The following is a 19024-nucleotide window of genomic DNA, read 5'->3' on the forward strand; positions in this document are numbered from 1 at the left end:
AGCAGATATTAAAAACATGACTCACAGCAGTAAAACCAAGCTCATTAATGAACATTCTAAAATACAGGGACATTATTCATCTTTGTGAGCACACATATGATGTACTGGAAAACACAAACTCTCAAAATCATAATACATTATGATATACATTTATATAGCACACTTTATCCAGAAGAATACCAAAGTACTTTGCAAGCCTATGTATAGCTTTCAGTTCCACCCACCACTGAAATACAGCCACCGCTGAGGCCTGAAATAAAGAAGTATGGGTATTATTTAGAAGTTATAAAAGGTAGCATTGCTGATGGCTAAAACAGAAGAGGTGAGTTTAATATGCTGTCTTACGAGTCTCATCTTCACTAAACGCATGTGCCTAACTCTCATTAACCATAACAGGGGCTACTAAATCCTATTACACTTATGTAGAGGAGTAGCTTGTGCTGAGTAGAGCCAGAGGATAAACAGAGGCAAGCTCTTCCCATTTTTTCTGGTAGCCTTGAACCTTTCCCTCTCATCCACCTTCCCCCCCTTTCATTGCACTTCAGAACTGAGTTATAAGGGTCAGCTTTAGCATATTTATCCTGTAAGACCAAAGAAGCACAAGGAGACATCTTCCACATTTAAAGTTGTGACAACAGACAAATTTGCATCATCACATATTGATACAACTTCCCTACACCTGAAATAAATTCAGGCTCTAATTGTCCAACAGGTGCAAGCCAGAGACATGTTGCTTGTGCATACCTTGATGGTATTGTTTTGTTTATACACGGGTAATGATGTAAACAGTTACTTTGCATAAATTAGAGAGAAAACCTGAGAACTTGACCTGCATCTGCAAACAGATTTAAACCTCTATTCTCGCTGTGTCATGTGTAACCACATCATCTAGCAGTTAGAACTGTAGACTGCAGATCAGGACTCCCGTGTTCTATTCTCCCCGCCTCCCCTTGCCACTGACTCAATGTGAAAGCTTCAACAGGTTACTGAGGCAAAACCTTAGCCATGTAAATCCACGTTTAGACACCTAAACATGTGGCCTGATTTTCAGAGGTGCAAAGTACAGATAGCTCCCACTGAAGGGTTCTGGTCTTGCAGACCTGACTGCAGGATCATGCCCTTTGCTTGTTAGCTTTTTGGGGTAGGAATTCTCATTTCATTGGTATAATAGCCCCTTCCAAACTGGGGCCGCTGGCAGCTACCATAATGCAAATAATAAATTAATGTTTATGCAGCACTTTGCAAACTACTCATGAATGGGACTAATTATTTATTATTAACATATAATAGAACCTGAAGGTCACTTTTTTCCAGTGAATTTTTTTAAATGTTTGTTTTAAATAAACTTTCCAGACCTAAAAGGGACAAAAATACACAGATGAAACAACTGTGTTGATAACGTGTTTGTCAGCGTCTGCAGTCTCTGAATTTTTTTCAGTAGTTCTTATTGATCTATACACTATTCTTATGCTTACTAACTTCATTACTGTTTTGATAATTACAAGATAATTAAATACAAGACAGAACATGTATCATGCTGGGGAGTTATTCAGTGAGTGCATTGTTGTGCGGCACAATGCCGAAAATAGAATGCTTTCTATCATCCAGGGAGCAGCGATATATCACTTTAATATCCACAAAGGGAACCATTTTAGGGCTGATCCAGTGGCCTAGCTGGACCCCAAGAGACGGGGTACAAACTCTAAGTGTAAGGTCTAAATGAGCCCTCTCACTGCCTAGGCCTTCAGGGCTTGGGAGCGTTGTAAAGCTATGATTTCAATATAGAGCGAATGAGCTCAGCAGGGATGCCAGCACTGCACCTTATGGCAAACACAGAGCAGCACCAGTGAGCACAGAGTGAGTTTTGATCTCTTGGCCACAATGAGAGAAGTTTGTGAAAGCTGGAGCACTTCTGCTAGAGCAATGATTCTCTGAGAGGAGTCACTGGAAGCTGTCTGTGTGGCGAAGGGTTGGGGAGGGATGTATGTGGGCAGTGGTGCTGAGACTGCTCCAAACCCCTGACCTCAGTATCCAAAGGAATATTACTAACACCCGCTTCTACTCAAACAGCAAGAACAGCCCATAAACCCCTGCAGAGTGTTTGCCATGCAGTGCTACAGGAAAGGAAGCAAAGTGTGAAGAAAATTGAAACACCTAGTGCTGGAGGAAATTTGTCTGCTGTTTGCAGCAGGGAACCGGGACGCAGGAATCCAGAGTTTAGTCCCAACTTTGCCACTGGCTCACTCTGTGACCACCCTACAAAAACCATTTAGCCTCTCGTTGCCTCCATTTACACATCTATGCATTGGGTATAATCATACTTCAACCTTGCTTTGTGAGCGACAATTAATGTTTGTCAAGTGCTTTGAGATCCTTGGATAAAAGGCAGAATAGAATTGCAAGACATTATTATTATTATTCTCAGAGGATGGGAGGGGTAGTTCTTCATCAGGAGGAAGTGCTGTCCGATAAGTGAAAAACAAAACAGCCCTGGTAGGAATGATCTAGTGAAAACCCAGCTACCTGCCCTCACTGTGCACGTTTGGAGGTGTTTTCTTTCAGAATATTTACATGAAATCATTCTGTGCTCTTAGGCATATTGAGGGGGGAAAAGGTGGACAGGAAAAGAGCCACTGAAGAGGCACAGAAACATCTGTGTTTCAGAAGGGAACCAGACTGGGTCAACTTCAACAACCCTGAAGGAGCACTGCATGTAATACAAATTATTCATTTTGATATTTTTATTTTTAATAAAACCCAACCCCATTTTTGTTCAAAACAAATGAATATAATTTTAAATACAAATGCACTATGAATAAAGAAGATTTTTAAACTGATGACCACCCATTTTCTAATGCGGTAGTACAAAGTCTGAGTAGTTCATGTAAAAGATAGTTATACCATGTTTAAATCACTTTAAAAACCCCAAGGATGCCGAAATCTTTCTTGCTCATTAAGAGCTTGATCCAATGGGAAGTCTTTTCAGCCTTCTAGACCAAGCAAGCCCTGAAAGACCCTAGGTACTGGCGGAACTGCGTGCAAATTTGGCTGATTCAGAAGGATTTAAACAAAAACAAACAAAAAAAAGCCTTTCAGCTTCCCATGTCTGGGAATTGTGGATCTGCTTGAGGTCTGTTTGTGAGGAGCAGGAGGAAAAAGGAAAGTTCTCTAAGAGGACTTCCCTACCACTCCAAGGGTGCACTTTGCCTTTCTCTGTTCCAGACCCAGACTTCTCCCCATTCCCTAATGAAGCTGTACAGCCCGCAGGACTTCCTACAGTCTAGGCATGGAGAAGCTATTCACCTCCATAAGCTGCTGCTGAGAAGGAGACCAGATCCTTGTGTTTACCTACAGGACAGAGACTGAACTTATACCCTGCCGCCCAAGAGTCCAGCTACTGGCAGGATCTTCTAAAGAGATAGTAGCTGGGATTGGCAGATTCTATGAATGCCCATTGGGGGTTGTATAATACCTAAATCAGCATTACCAAGGGACGTGTACCCCTTCGAACTGGGAGCTGCCTCCATAATTATGTAGCCAAGGAAACTCACAAGGTTTCTGTGGGCCAGCAGCCACAGAAGCCGCTTTTTGCTGGAGAGGGCTCTAGCGGCAGCGGTGGATTTAGACCACACATTTGAAAGTGCTCCAGGTTCCAGAACCAGAAAGTGAACTCAACTAAAGTGGGCATTCAGCAACCCATATTTAGAAATGTGCTACGACGAATGTGCGTGTGCGCAAACACAAGAGAAGATTACACCGCATATGTGGCGATGCCCGCCCATGTCGCATCCTTGAGCTCAGGTCGGAGAGCCTTGTTACTGTGGGGGATGAGAATTAAAGAACCTGTTCCTGTAACTTTGACATTGTCGGACCTCTCCTGGAAATGATGGGTTTCTATGTTCCCAAAATGGGTAGAGTTTGCCACCAAATTCCCCTTCAGGAAAGGGGGAAAGCCCCAGCTGATTTAAATCCCACCTTCCCTGTCTCTTCACTGGGATGTTAAGACTGAACTTGAAAATGACGCCCAGCTCATCTTGCTCACTGAGAGAAAAGGAATTGAAAGGACTGTCCACATTTGTAAAAGATTGTATGATGACGTATTGCGGGATGCCATGTGAATATGACCCTGAAATTTAGGTTTGCAATATGCATTCTTATAGATACAAATTGCAGTGAAACAATAAGTGTAATATACTGAGTAAGTTATGGAATATAGACAAGTGGATTTGCTTAAGAGAGCATAGCGGGAAACTTGTATGTTGATATGTGACCCAAAACTCTTCTCAAAAGTGTATTTTCAATATTTTTCATATAGTGCCCAAAGTGGGTTTAAGTTAGTAAATAGCATACATGGTTAATTATAGAGCAATCATGATTTCTGTATGCAATGTATATGCACCCAATGATAAATTACATCCCTAGTGACTCTTCCAAACAATGCACAGAATTGTAACTTTTGCCATATATACTGAATCTCAGATGGTGTTTAGCAATTTTTTCTTTATTGTAAAAAGTACCCACATTAATAACTGAACTTATGAGTTGAAATGAGCCATCTGGCATAAAAAGAGAATAAATCAATAGGCTAAAAAGCATAAATTAAAAAATGTAAAATAGCCTGAACATTCTAATGAAAACTAATCTGAACCCTTAGACAAAACTCCTCATAATATAAAACATAATATAAAAATGTTACTCTACTTTACATTACAGTTTAATTGTGCTGGGATTATCGATTTCAATGCTTTTTAAAAAGTAAGAGTATTTTATAAAATATTTTTTTCATGTTAAATTTGTTAAACTATCATCCTAAGAACCACTCGATTCTATATAATTTGTTGCTTTAAAAAGCTTTGTGAAATTATAATAAGAATAATTGTTTAAAAAAAATTACAGTCCTTCCCACGAAGGTTTTGGTTTCATATTTTCCATAGCAAAGTTCTATGGAACTGTGGCAGGAGAAAAAGTTGAGCATTTTTGGTTTTGTTTTTTGCCTTTTTTGTTTGTTTGTTTGTTTTTAAAAAGCAAGAACTGAGTGGCCTGTAATTCCTCTATATCAGATTGCATGGTGTGCTGCAAAGGAGAAGCTTTTGCACACATTCGGTGTTGTTTTGGACATCTCTAACATTTAGTGAAAAACAAAACAAAAAACACTGGACTCACTAAATTCTGATTTAGTACCACTTCAAGAAGCCATTCTGAAAATGTGTCAGAAATAGAAATAGTTAGTCCATAAACACATATTTAAGGGCCCAATGTTTTCTATGACAATTAAAAGAAACAAAAAAACAAACAGAACAAAACAGCATTTTAGTTATGCATCTGCCAAATCTACCAAATGGCTGTGAAATCCATAAAATCAATCAATCAACGATTGCACACTGCAATTAAAGAATAATGCCTGGGATAACTCAAGAAAGTAAAAGTCGAAGAGCATGCTGCTAACAATTAATGCAAGAACTAGGCTACTCAACCAGGTATAATGAAATATCTTCCTTTCTTTACAAAGAAAAGAAATTCTTAAAACATACAAACATTAGTTAACTTTGCAGTGATTAATTCAACAACTGTAAAGCCAAAAACAACTTTAGGCACTTAACCATGAAACTGTCAGTTCTCTTTGCCTGACGATAAAGCATCCCAAAAATAAACATTAACTTCTGTGTTTTTTCTACATGTGTATTCCATCATGCAAAGATGATAACCAAAGATTTACTAAGGAAGCCATGCTGAGGTTTTTCATACCTAATTTTTCCTAATTTTTCGATTAGATGTTAAAGAATTACCTCTCTTCACTTCCAGCTCTAACATGATATTTCATGTTCATCACTAAAACTTGCAATAGCAAACTGAAAATTATACAGTGTCTTCCCAAGAAACAAAGATCTTAGTACAGTGTATCATCAATGACAGCTATGGGACTGAAAGAGTTTACTACCCATATGGAGAAAAAAATCAGCAATTCTTGCTTGGGAAAAACTCCCAGTGAAGCAAATGGGAGTTTTGACCAATTAAAAAATGTAAAGATTTGGACTTCACCGTCATTGTAGAAAGCATAGTTTTAAGCAAAGCATAGCAATTGATGAAAATATGACAGGTTAAAAATATCAAAAAAATCTAAGAATTCAGCGGACTAACAGTTTATCCAATTGTATCCTTTTCCCATTTCAGGACAAGCTTTGGAAATGTCAGGAGCCTTTTTAAACATATTTTCCATTGGAATAAAGTAACAATAAGAATTTCAAGCACTATTCATGGTCAAATGCATCGGTGGTAAAATCGCATTATGGAGTTTGCTTATAGCACTGGGTAACTAAAAATGGGTTAACTTTTTGCCAGGACTATGTCACAGCAAAAGCTTACAGTCTGCTCAGAATTACACACAACTTTATTTCATCCCATTGACTACTTATGAGTTTCTTTACAGAAACAAAATTGCAGTAGTCTCCTTGATAGCAAACAATAATCAGGAAATATTACTTACACTACTGAAATATGCCCCTCTGAACCCTCTTCCCACCCCTCCCTGTCCCGTCCCCCCCCCCCCCCCCCCAAAAAAAGCATACTCCACATTCTGTGAAATATTAGAAAAAAGAAAATTGGTAGTGAAACCCTGTAGCTGGAAGGGTTTTCCTCTCTGAATGGGGAAATTCTTAACTCCAAACACTGAAAGATTATATCCTAACTAGGGAAAACTCAGGAAAATAGTAATAAACATTGCATGGTAATCCATAGGAACTTTGGTCCCAATGTAATTTTTTCTATAGTATCCTATAATAAATGGCAGTATGACATCCATAATCTCAGCTTATATATCAGATCTCTTCTCTCATTTTTCTTTAGGGTTGTGGATTTTCAAAGGAAAACCAGTTATTTTAACGCACAAGACAGTCACTCCAGTTCTATTCCTGAATGAAAGCAGCACAGTAGCATACTGAAAACTATTATGTACTGTAGTGTGCTGCACAGAGCTATAGCTGACGAGTGCAATTTTTATGGCAGTTCCACTCCGGTAAGGTTTCATCTGAAATTCCTTATGACATGACAAAGGAAGTCACAGTTTGCTGGAGAGAAAAAATAAATAAATAAAAAGGTATGCTGTAACGGTTCTTTATGTCATAATGGATTTTACTATATCCTAGTTCTCTTTCTATTCAGATGTATGTCTTTTTGGCAATAAATTCTAAAAATCCAAGAAGGTAAAAAGCTTATTTAACCATGAGTCTCCTTTCACCCACTAAAATAAATTCCACAGCTGCTACTTTCTTACTCTTTTGACTTTATTTTTTAATTTCTTTCTCCACTGACAAGCAACTGCTGTTATACTAGATTTCTGAAACACAATTTTTTTTAAAAAATGCCAGTAGTTTAAATTTCATTTAGAGGTAAATTTCAAAGTTCTATATAGTTCAGGTCAGCCAACAGGTTGTTTTGGTTAATCAAGATATTCACATAAACAAGTTACTATTGTTTTCAGACATAAAACTCTGAGAAATTGCTAAAGAGTGCTAGAAAACTAAACAGGAAATTTAAAGTACTGAACAATTCATTTTAACTGCCCCTTAGCTAATGCAGTATTACAATGAATCTCTTATGAAAGTTCATATGACATTGCCATGAACACCAAATGAATCTGTAGCACCGGGACACTTAAGGTCTAATAAATCTTACTTTCCATTGGTTTTAAAAATCACAGAAAACAATATTTTGAGTTCAGATTCTATATTTCATAACTAGATTATCTATCTAACTGCTACCGCCTGGGACCTGCCATTTGTGAGAAATATTTTCCAGAATGTACTCATGTTCACTGAGTTGTAAAAACTCCTTTTTATATAATCCAAAAAAAGAACAAATTTCCACTATCAACTTGCTCTCTTTGCTGGATCTCCAGGACATTTTAGAGAAACCGCAAAAGCACAAAAGCTAATTTATTAGCGCTATCTAGTGCTATAGTCAAGAACATGAAAATGATAATCTATTACAATAAACAAACAAAACAAAAAACCCACTTATTTCCAGGATATTATGCACAACAATAATAATGTGCACTTCAAAAGGAGCAATGTCAACTTAAAAAAAAAAATCACATTTTGGTCTGATTTTGTTTTTCTGCTATTGTTACAAATACTGACAATTGCTACAAATTTCAGAGATTAGAGAAAAATATAGATTGTTCTGTAATTTTTTTCAGTTTGGTTATATTAATATCAAATGCATACTTTGTGTACAGTCTGTCACCTTTTCTCCTGACCCGTCATACAAATTGGATGCAAGCAGGATTCAATGGGACTCTGTGAGGGAATTAGGGTCTGCTCACATGGATCCAATTCCAGGGTCAGGGCTTTAGTCACTTTCCACTGTTGCTTGTATGAACTTTTCAAAGAGCAGTCAGAGAAATAAAATAAAATAAAATGTGATTTAGAGACCACAACAATTAGCAGGAAGGCTCAGCAGCAGGTGTAGTATGCAAATATTACTTTTTATCAACCCAATTTTGACACTGAGTAGGTTTAAAGTTAACAGTGTCTCTTTAAAGACGATAGGCCCAATTCTGCCAACACTAAGGACCAATCTTTAATTATGATCTCCTGGAGGACTGCTGTGTGCAGACAAGCCAAGGATGGGGCCTTGCACCGTAGCATTTAGTGGTATCAATGAGACTACTTACAATAGTAATCTTTGTAATAAACAGCAAGAATTTGCAAGATTCAGCCCTAAATGGTGGTGTTCACAGACTCTAATTTAATTAATGTAATGCCTTGCTTAGAGGGTCAGATTCAGTCATCACTGAAATCAACATAAGTTTTCCCACTAGTTTCTATGGGAGCGGAAGCAGGCCCATCATGAAAGAATTCATTTTATCCTTTGCACCAGTTAAACCCCTGCAGTTTTCTGACCAGAACAGGTTATACTCACTCTTATGAAATCATTCATTTACACTGAGAAAGTCAAATCAAAACAAACATCAAAATCATTACCCTTTTTGCTTTCTCATTAGCAGAGTTGGTGCTGTAAACAACTTAACAGCAATGATGCAAAATGGACTCTTGCCTAGATTTCTAAACTTTTCCAGAGCGCATAATACCCTGCATTTGATGACATCACAAAACTAACCACAAGTAAAAGTTGGCTTTCAACATGTTCTACTTTTTCCTTATTAGTCTCTGTGTCAGAATCAGAGTCAGAACGCTCCTTAAGTCACATTCAATACTGTAAACTTATTAAAGGCTCAGAAAGAACAATACAAACATCCGAAGAAGTGGGCTGTAGTCCACGAAAGCTTATGCTCTAATAAATTTGTTAGTCTCTAAGGTGCCACAAGTACTCCTGTTCTTCTTAATACAAACACTGGTGTTTTGTAAAAATTATGCAACACAGACTGATTTTAATGTACACATATTTTTAGAATGTATGTGTTGTGTGTTTATACAGATAGGACAGAGAGACACTAATACGAGAGACAGAGACGGAAATGGAGACGCATGGTAACAGAGACAGCAAGGGGTGAAAGAGAGAGCATACCTCAGAGTGATAAACCTCCTAGATAAAAATGGATAGTACATGATCATTTCTGACTGGACATAAATAAAGCATACTATATTGCACACTGGATCATCACTGAGCCTTACCTTACATTTTATTTTTTCTAAGAGATTTCTGAACTGTTCTTTGCACAAAAAGATAAGGCCATCACAGTCAGCACTCTCAACTGATACTAGAACTTTTTGTTCTCAGTATAGTTTGGCTGCTAGCTTAATCTGGAGAAAAAATATTCTATAGCTCACTGATTATACACAGATGCACACAAACACATGCATGCACAAAAAGATACGGGTGCACACACCAAATTTCTGGATGTGTAGGAGTTGGGTGTTTGTTTGTAACAAGGTTCAGTACATTGCATGACTCAGACATATATTGTTGATACCTTTCATCTAACATTTTTTCCTCATGGCAGGAAATGTGATCTTAATGCTACAAAATTACTTAGGATCCTACAGTATGCTCAACCATCATCTATGGGATTAAATTAATCCATTATGTTAAACTGCTTCATGACACATACAATATACAAACACAAATGATATAAACTCCATATCAGTAAAAAGTGAAAAACGACTAATTAGATGTCATGAATTTTGACTCTGTGTAGGTCTCCATAGGAAAACTACTGTGCATATGGTATATGATTTAGATCTTGGATACCTAAGAGACCGCTTCTTTTCTTATGCACCACTGTGACCTCTGAAATTTTATGTGGTGCTTCTACTAACGCCCAAAGATCTGAACTTCTAGAATCTGGTGGCAAGATGTACTGAATGGAGGACCTTCAGCTCTGGAATTCACTTCTCTCATTTATCTAAGAGAGCCAAAGACTATGCAACGTTGTTGTAGCCATGTTGGTCCCAGGAGATTAAGAGACAAGGTGGGAGAGGTAATATCTTTTGTTGGACCAACTTCTGTAGGTGAGAGAGACAAACTTTTGATCTTACAAAGAGATCCTGTTCAGGTCAGAGATGGTTGCTCTTCAAAGGGTAAAGCTAATCTATTTCCGCAGGCTTTTGCCTGAGGAGGTTAGGACAGGTAACATTTGGTGTATTTTATTTATGTATTTGGTAGAGGGTAGGAGCACAAAAGTCTCTTTACATCTAACAATGGTCAGCATGTTATGCATTTGTTTCTAAATTATGTTACTGTAGCCAGAGAATGTCCAATTGGTGTATTTAATTAAACCTCAAAATGAGAAAATAAATGGAAAAAACAAACTACTTTAAGAGATGCAGATTAAAAAGCTGAAAAGGAAAAATATCTTTTTTATTAACTGAATTAATGAAGCAACTTTTCATCTTCATATACGCTTGTGGAAGATCTTCAACAATCTATCTCTGCCTTATGGATTTATGCAGATACCAAATTATGGTGTTCTCTGAGATATGCTTCAGTATCATTATTATACGCATTTTAAACAGCAGCACATTTTGGTGATATTGGGACTATTCTATCTAAGGAAAATTGCTTCAGTCTTACGAACACAACTTAAAAAAAAATGTAAAACAGTGTCTGTGCACAGCATTTTAAAATGGTATTTAAACACCAACGACTAATTCAATGTTTCTTCACAAGATCAATTAAACGTATTATTTTAAAAATAATGCTGGCAAAGATATTGACATTTCAAAGAGCGGTTTGCAAGGTGTGTGTGGGGGGGGTGAGGGATGTACTTTTTTTATTTAAATTAATTGTTTGTAAAAGAAAATTCTGTAGCAGCCAAGCAGTGCATTTTCATTTCCAAGTTTAAATATGCGTTTCAGACTTTGTAAAGTAGGTCGGGAATACCCAAAGGATACACATTTGAAAGCTACAGATAGCAGAGCACACTATTTTGGGCTTTGTATATATACACACACATACATTATATATAATATAGATGGATAGATCCAATGATTTAAACACATACATTACATCTATACTGTATGTTTCAAACATATTCAGATATTTACACTGTTAGATCACCTCTCATTTTAGAGCTACGCTGGTGCCAACTGCCAAAAAAAAGTACACAAATCAAAAATATGTTACCTCTGTTCAAACAATACTGCTGTTCGTTATATAATAGAAACTGTCATACTTAATCTCCGAGGAAACCAGAACTGGTAGATTCTTGGACCAGAGGTGGTTTAAAATGGTTTGAGGCAAAACTGAAGCATATAGTTCAAGTAAATCTTGTAGGGGAACATAAGCATAATTGATGAGTTTTTGCATCATCTTCCATAGATTTTTTTCAGCTACACTAGTAAACCAAAAATACCAGCAATAAAAAAAAATTGAGATACGAACTCACTATACTAAAATCCTTTTTTAAAAACACGCAATACTTTTACCATAATTTAGTTTTCCCCTACTTTGAAAGAGACTAATTGCAGCCTCACTAAACATAAGGGGACAAAAAACCCCTACAAACTTGTAATGATGCTTGAAATTTCAAAATAAACCAACATATACTAAAACTACAGGCTGACATTAAGAAACAAATGTCATGGAACTAAAGTTTTCCTTAGTAGTTTTCTTTCCTATCTAAATAATGCAGGCACAAAGATATAGACTGGACTGTTTTTCATTTACCACTTAGGTAAAGAAAAATGATAAGCAATTAGAAAAAAGTAACACTCTCTTATTTAAGGATCAGTTTGAAATTCAGATTTTAATTTGACAAAATACTATCTGAAAAACCAATACTCTCTGTAAGTAAATTTCACTTACTGGACAGAATCTATTTTACAATGCTAGAACTTCTTGAATTTGTAAGATTTCCAATAATGAAAAAGAATGTAAAATTATCTGATTTCATCTCAAATTCCATAAAATGTGCAGTAATCAATCACACACACAGAAAAGCCAATCTTGCAGCCCTTACTGAGGAGAAAGTCCCACAGACGTCTACGTGTGTTTTTCATGAGTGAGAACTGCAGGATCAGACCCAAAATGTGCTTACGAAGATGTAAACCTACTATAACAGATTGAATTTTAGATTAAATATTAAGATTGAGACAAGAAAGTCTGGGGTTTAAACCCCAGGGAGGATAGACATTTAAAGTGTTGCCACTGAATTATGGCTCGCCACCTTGGGTGGGGTACCCTGCTGCTGGGTGGAGTGTCTCCCCTAAAGGAAGGAAAAACTGGCACAAACTGACTTGGTCTTTGAAAGATTCACCTACTTGCCAATTTATGAAGTCGCACTGACGTCAACTTCGCCAAGGAGTCTGTTGCCTAACTCAGTCCTTTACCGTAGCAAGTTCTGCTTGTGTGCAAAAGCCCAGCAGGAGGTGGAAAGGTAATAAAGGAAATGTCAGAAAACTGTAAAATATCCGTAATCCCTTACAGGGTATTAAAAAAAGAGACCTATAGCTAGTAAAACCATTTTTTTCCTCTTGTTATCTTTTATATTTGTAAGGCATGAAGCTTTAAGTAAATAGTTACAGGTTACTAGAGATGATTACAAAAACACATATTTAAAAAATTTCATGATGGTTTTAAAATGGGTAGCGGGGAATGCTAAGTGAGATACTATACTCTCTTCCCTTCTGCAATGGGCAATTGTTATCATGCCAATCTGACCTTCGCTAGCAGGTGTAAAATGTTCCTTTACATTATTAAAATAAATATTCACTGATCTGTCACCACAGATGCGTTTAGCTTATTAATCCCATCTAAACCAAAACAAATCGCTTCTCCAAAAGAAAAAGAAAAGAAAAGGATAATGCATCTCAAAATGCCCATGGGAAAAGGGGGAAAAAATTAAGAAAACAGTTTAAGTTACCGTAACCTGAAATGCACCAGCCATCACAAAGAGCAATTGGAGAAATCCAGCAGAGCTCAGCAGGAAAGATTTTTAATAACAGATTGAAAAACAAGAATAAAAATAACTGCATCAACAGGGCCTTTCTTCCTCAGGCCACAAGCCCGTTTTTACTTGAATTTGAAAAAAAATGTCAGTTTGGCCACTAAAACCAATCCAGAACATTATTAAAAGTTAAAAGCTACCAATTACTTCTGTCTGTTCTTTTAAAGCAAAGTTTGGCATTACGTCAGTTGGTTTAAAGAAAACAAGAGAGAGAGAGAAAGAGAAGGAGAGAAAGTTTCCTGCTTGTATAAATTAAACCACCAGGGAAGGTGTCTAGCCACTTGTAAAGCATTTATTGCAGGTTTTTAAAGGGCTAGTAACATTTCGAAAAATAAATATTTTTTATTAAATAACTTTAGGAGAAAAACGATTGATCTGAGCTTTGAAAAAAAATATACTTACAATAAATCAGGTTTACATCAACAGCAGTTTAGGAATCAGAAAATGACTTTTAAGAAGGCTAAGCATGATTATTCAAAAGTTAGGGACAGATCATTTCGATTTAATTTTTCTACTCCTCCAACCTGAGCATGGAAAAGTTCTACAGAACTTAATGGGATGGTGCCCCGGGGAGATCTAGACCGAAATGTCCTATCGATATTATTTTTCAAAGCTACAGAATTTAAAACGACTATTTTTTCCTACAGGTTTCTTAATCATCCTATAGAGTTCTACAGCAGGGATATAATTCCCTACTAAACTCTAAAGGATAATGATAAAAAAACTGATAGAGAGATTACCATTTTCTATTCAATTTGATAGGTCTTTTCCATCAGTGATGTTATGATGTTTTAAGGAGAACTTTGAAGGCACCAGATCGATGGCACGGAAAATGTGTAAAGTAAAGACGGATATTAAACAAAATTTCATGCACACAACTCTGCCAGTTCACCTAAATGACAGTCTTCACATCCCTTGTGATACCAAACCAGGGCCTCCTCTAACTATGGCCTACACGTCATGTGGAATGGTGTTCAGTTCTGTGATGTGATAAAATTTCCACTAGGGACCGAGTTGAGACCAACGTATTTATTCCACCATTGCCCAACGTCTAATTTGAGCCTTGGTCTGCAGGGTTGAAAAGCTAGTGCACGATAGCATTTTTTTAAAACTGTAATTTCTTATGTTCTGGGCAATAATACAACTGGCTAGTAGTTCAATTCTGATGGCCCTTTAATGATTAGGCGCAAAGCAACATCAACAAATTAATGCTAAACACAATCTGAAAAGGGTTGTTACATGTTCTGCTCTTGTAAACATTTTATCATATAATTGTGTAATTCTACCTTAATCCGCTGTGTCATCTGATATCACTCAATACGTGTTTTTTAATTAGAAAAAATACAATGTAAAAAAACAGTGCTTATAAAGGTCTTTTGTTTCAAGTCTTTTTCTTCATACACTGACCTAAACTGAACATATCCTTACAATAATCAGAAAATCTTCTCTTTGGGTGCAGGTTTATCTATCAAAAGTCAAATCATAACCTTACTGTCCCAAGACATGATATTGCTCAACAAAATAGTCATTCTCCTCCTTCTTTAAGACGATAGGAAAGGGCATGTTTATATATCTTAAGGATAGACAAAAATAGGAAGACCTGGACCAGATATGCAGTAATTAACGCCTCTAAAGGTCAACAGGCAGTGATATTTATACAACAGAGGGGTGCAGAATACGCAGGTTTTAGTATTAATCATCAATATTTCCTTGTTACCTGAGAACTTTACGAAGTCTCAAAAACGAAAAGACGAGCCTATGAAATGTTTGCTCTTTTACTTAACGCCTGTTGTACCTTCCTGGTTTTATCAATTACATTTTGACTTGTGAAGTGTAATATTTCTGACAGAAATGCCAGAGTTTGTAGTGGCCAAGACTGCCAAAAACAGATCCAGACTACCTCATGAGTTGTGTTGAGGAAACTAAATTAAGCAAGAGCAAACACCAATTGGAAAGTTGTCAGTTTACTGAATGAATGGCTTCATTTTACACACCAGTAGAATATCTTCATCGGAATATATTTCTGTTCAAGGCCAATACTTTTATTACAAGGTGGTAGTTTGTTTGAAACAGTATTAAAAATGCAATTTACTTCCATTTTACTTTCCACTAACAAAAAGGACTTAGATTCCCAACCTGTCTTGTTCAAAAATATTTAACCATAAACTTTCTCACAATATTATAGTTGGTGCTACTCACAAACCTTTATTAGCGAGATACTGCCATTGTGGCTACAATTAAGATCTGATCATATTTCCATTTAAATTATTATATTAAAAAATTGTCAGGAGTCTTATAAGTTAGACAGATATTCTATGCACACCATCAAACTTCAGAACAAAAGTCAGATAAAGAGCAATTTTTAAATATACTCAACCTATGTTTGTAATTAAAATTTACATTTTTTTAAAAAGTGTTCGCTATTTAAAAAAAAACTTTTTCACACTCCTGTAATTTAAAAAAAGTTTTCTTTTTTCCTTCAAAATAATTGCCCCATAAAGTACTACAGAAGTATAGAATTATGAGTATAGAATTATAATATATAAATATATTATTCTTCACACACACTCAGAGCACACATGGTAGAGGGCATGCTATGAAAGTTTATTAAGAATGATACATAAAATGTGTCAGAAAAAAAATCCTTTCTACAAGGATCCATGTAATCATATAGAATGTGCTCTGTTGATAGTAAATACGTAGGTTAGCTCAAAAAGGCTCTAAAAAAAGCCATTGAATAGTTTATACTATGAATACATTATAAAAAAAAAAAAAGAAATCTTGGCTTAATTGTACAGACATTACCAAGATTCAAGAAGCCTCAGATATCAGAGCTTGTCAATGACGGTTTAAATTTTATTTTATTAAAATTACAATAAAGTAAAAAAATAAACTACACACGCGCATACAAAATGTCCAGATAATATGCAAAGTCTGAGTGAGAGCATCCTAAGCAAAAAATGCAAACTTAAAGCTGATGAAACTTTGTCCTGAGCACACTTCGTTGTGCGTCCCTATACACAAGTAGTTTCAAACGGAGTGAAATTATTCTATGCCATATAAACTCTGATTTTCAGGCACAACAGGATGGATTATGAACCAAATGTTCTTCTCATATCTGAATTTCCTCAATCATATAAATTTAAGGCAGAATCTTGTTGTCATATGTTTTAGAGGTTAGTTGTAAGATACTGGTACTCTAATGCAGTACAACATCGGTGATTATATGTGGCTTACTGAATGATCTATAGCTTATCAAAAATTACGTATATGTATCTTTATCTTTTAAAAATAAAAATAAGTCTTGTCTGCTTTTTTTTAAAAGGAAGACATGTTCTCTTGTTTGGATTAATTATGTTATTAACAATCTTTCACGCAGTAGTTAAAAAAAATCTTTCAAAGTGTTGATATCATTTCCAGACAGCCTTGTCAGCATCACAATTTACAGGAAATAGTTGATGTTCTCAAACAAGCCCTGTATTTACTCATAGAGCTACAGTACTTCAAAAAAATCCTCACTCTTTTGGAGTTTGTTTGTTGTTTTGGGTTTTTTTTAAATGTCACTCTGGTGGAATATCTGAGAGAGCTCTCTAACCCAACGCACATATTGGTGAACATGAGGAAAACACTGACTGCAGCTCAGAAAGACGACTGTAACTTTTATTCTCATTTTGTCCACGTCAGGAACTGGCTCTTACCACTAACTTTCCTTTGCTGCCCCTTGCATTTTTAACTCTGGCAGTCTTTTCTAAATGATCAACTTTTCCTAAAACCAACAGCAAAGTAACATGATGCCACCAAGACTCATAGGTTTCTACGCAGTTGAAGAAGACAGCTAAAATGGCAAAGGGCTTGATTGCTCTCTATACTTTTACTAAATGAAATGAAAACCAAGTTATTAACGTTTTTGTTTCAAGTAGAATCTACAATGTGCTGTGCTGTACGAACTGCAAAGATAGTTCAGAGTCCATGCCCCAAAGAGCTTACAGTCGTCATATTAAAAAAAAGTATTTTCCTCCCACACCCTCTCTTTGTCCCCTTGCATTTATCATTTCATTCTCCTACCAGACAGTGTATTTGCATTTGCGAAGGGAGAAGGGGATGGAATTAAGAGAAGTCTTCACTTTAACGCATGGTTTAGCCCCACATTTTTCAGTGCACCATGCCTTCAATGCACTTTGGAGATGTGACATTTGTGGATGGAGAATGTCTGATCCTTTTTAAGTGAATGGGCCACTCTATTCCTTCAAAAATAGTGTATGAGAGTCCTGGAACATGAAAATTCATGTTATATGTAATAAAGAAAAATAAATAAAACATACCAAAATGTCAAACCAAGGAGCTACTTAATGAGCTGCTCAAGTCACAAAACAATTCTACACTGGAAAATAGCCCACAATGCTGCTGGAGTCCTGCAAGTTTGTGGGTCTTTCTGGAGAATCAATTCTGATTGCCAGGGTCCACTTTCCTTGGGTCCACTTCCCATGCCCAGTGATCACAGGCAGAGAAACTCAGAGAGAGAGAGAGTTTGTACAGCTCACCAAACACCACTGGGCCACCTTCCTGCACCCTGGAGCTTTTAAACAAGCCACACATTCCACACACACACACACATCTTTCCCCCACACACAACACACACACCTACCCCATCATCACCCCCACACTTTCCTCTCCAGAACTATTAGGAAGTCTCTCCACATCCCCATTCATGCAGACATTAACAACAACAACAACGTCACACGGATCCCAAATGGAGAAAGCAAGGGAGAGGTTTAAAAAAAAAAAAAAAAGTGGGACACTAGACAAAGTTATGGCAACCCTGGCCAGAGCTTCGGCGTGGGGACTCAACTCTGAGAACACAACTTTGCCTTTAAGAGGAAAAAGTTTTACGTCTCTCTCTGTACTCTCCGGTTTCCTTTTTTTAAAAAAACCACACACACACACACACACCCCAGCATGTCGCCTTTTCCCCTCGTGTGACCGGGAACGGAGCCCCCTCGGCTCATGCCCACACCCCCCAGCCTCCCCTGGTGGATCCCCAAGACAAATAAAAAAAAAAGTTTGCCCCAAACTTACTACTCTTCATGATGGTCTCTCTGTGCCCCGCTTGTCATGATTCCCATTAAAACTTCCAGCAGCAGCAGCAGCCAGCACTGTGCGACTGCGGCACATCGGATGCAAAATCGCTTTGCTCTTCTTCTCCTTCCACCGCCCCCCGCCGCCCCCTCCCCTCCAGAGCCCCGATGGTGGGGAACGAACAATCAGAGTGATAAGAAGTAGCTACACATACGGGAGGGGGTGAAGGGAGATAGCCCTGGAACTGCCCCCCTCCCCCGCTTCTTCCTTGGGTAAATAGAAGGCGAGAGTCTTAAAACAGAGAAGGGGGTTGTTTGCCCTGCTCTCTTCGGTGGCTGAACTTGACCCTCCTCCTGACTCCAGAGGGGCTACTGCAGTTTTGAAGTCGCCAGTTTCCAGCGATCACACATGGCTTTGACCCTCCAAAGAAGGGAGAAAAAAATGCACCCAACCCCCCCCCCCCCCCCCCCCCCCGCACCCACCGCCCCCCCCGCCCCCCCCGCCCCCGCGCGCCCCGCCCCCCCCCCCCGCCGCCCCCCCCCC

At 37.4% G+C, this 19024-nt stretch overlaps 1 protein-coding gene across 3 annotated transcripts in view; it reads right to left on the bottom strand.

Annotated features, from left to right (window-relative positions):
* Nucleotides 1–19024, bottom strand: part of TRPS1 (transcriptional repressor GATA binding 1) — a 260928-nt gene that overhangs the window by 241066 nt on the left and 838 nt on the right. Inside the window, exon 1 of one of the 3 annotated variants that reach the window (XM_034763499.1) lies at nt 18482–18585. The exons of the other annotated variants lie outside the window; for them this stretch is intronic. The gene's annotated coding sequence lies outside the window, so the exon portion shown is untranslated. Of the gene's footprint in view, nt 1–18481; nt 18586–19024 lie in introns of those variants that run through there. 3 annotated transcript variants of the gene reach the window in all.

The sequence above is a fragment of the Trachemys scripta genome, chromosome 2 (assembly GCF_013100865.1).
Source record: "Trachemys scripta elegans isolate TJP31775 chromosome 2, CAS_Tse_1.0, whole genome shotgun sequence".
In the NCBI taxonomy this organism is placed as follows: Eukaryota; Metazoa; Chordata; order Testudines; family Emydidae; genus Trachemys; species Trachemys scripta.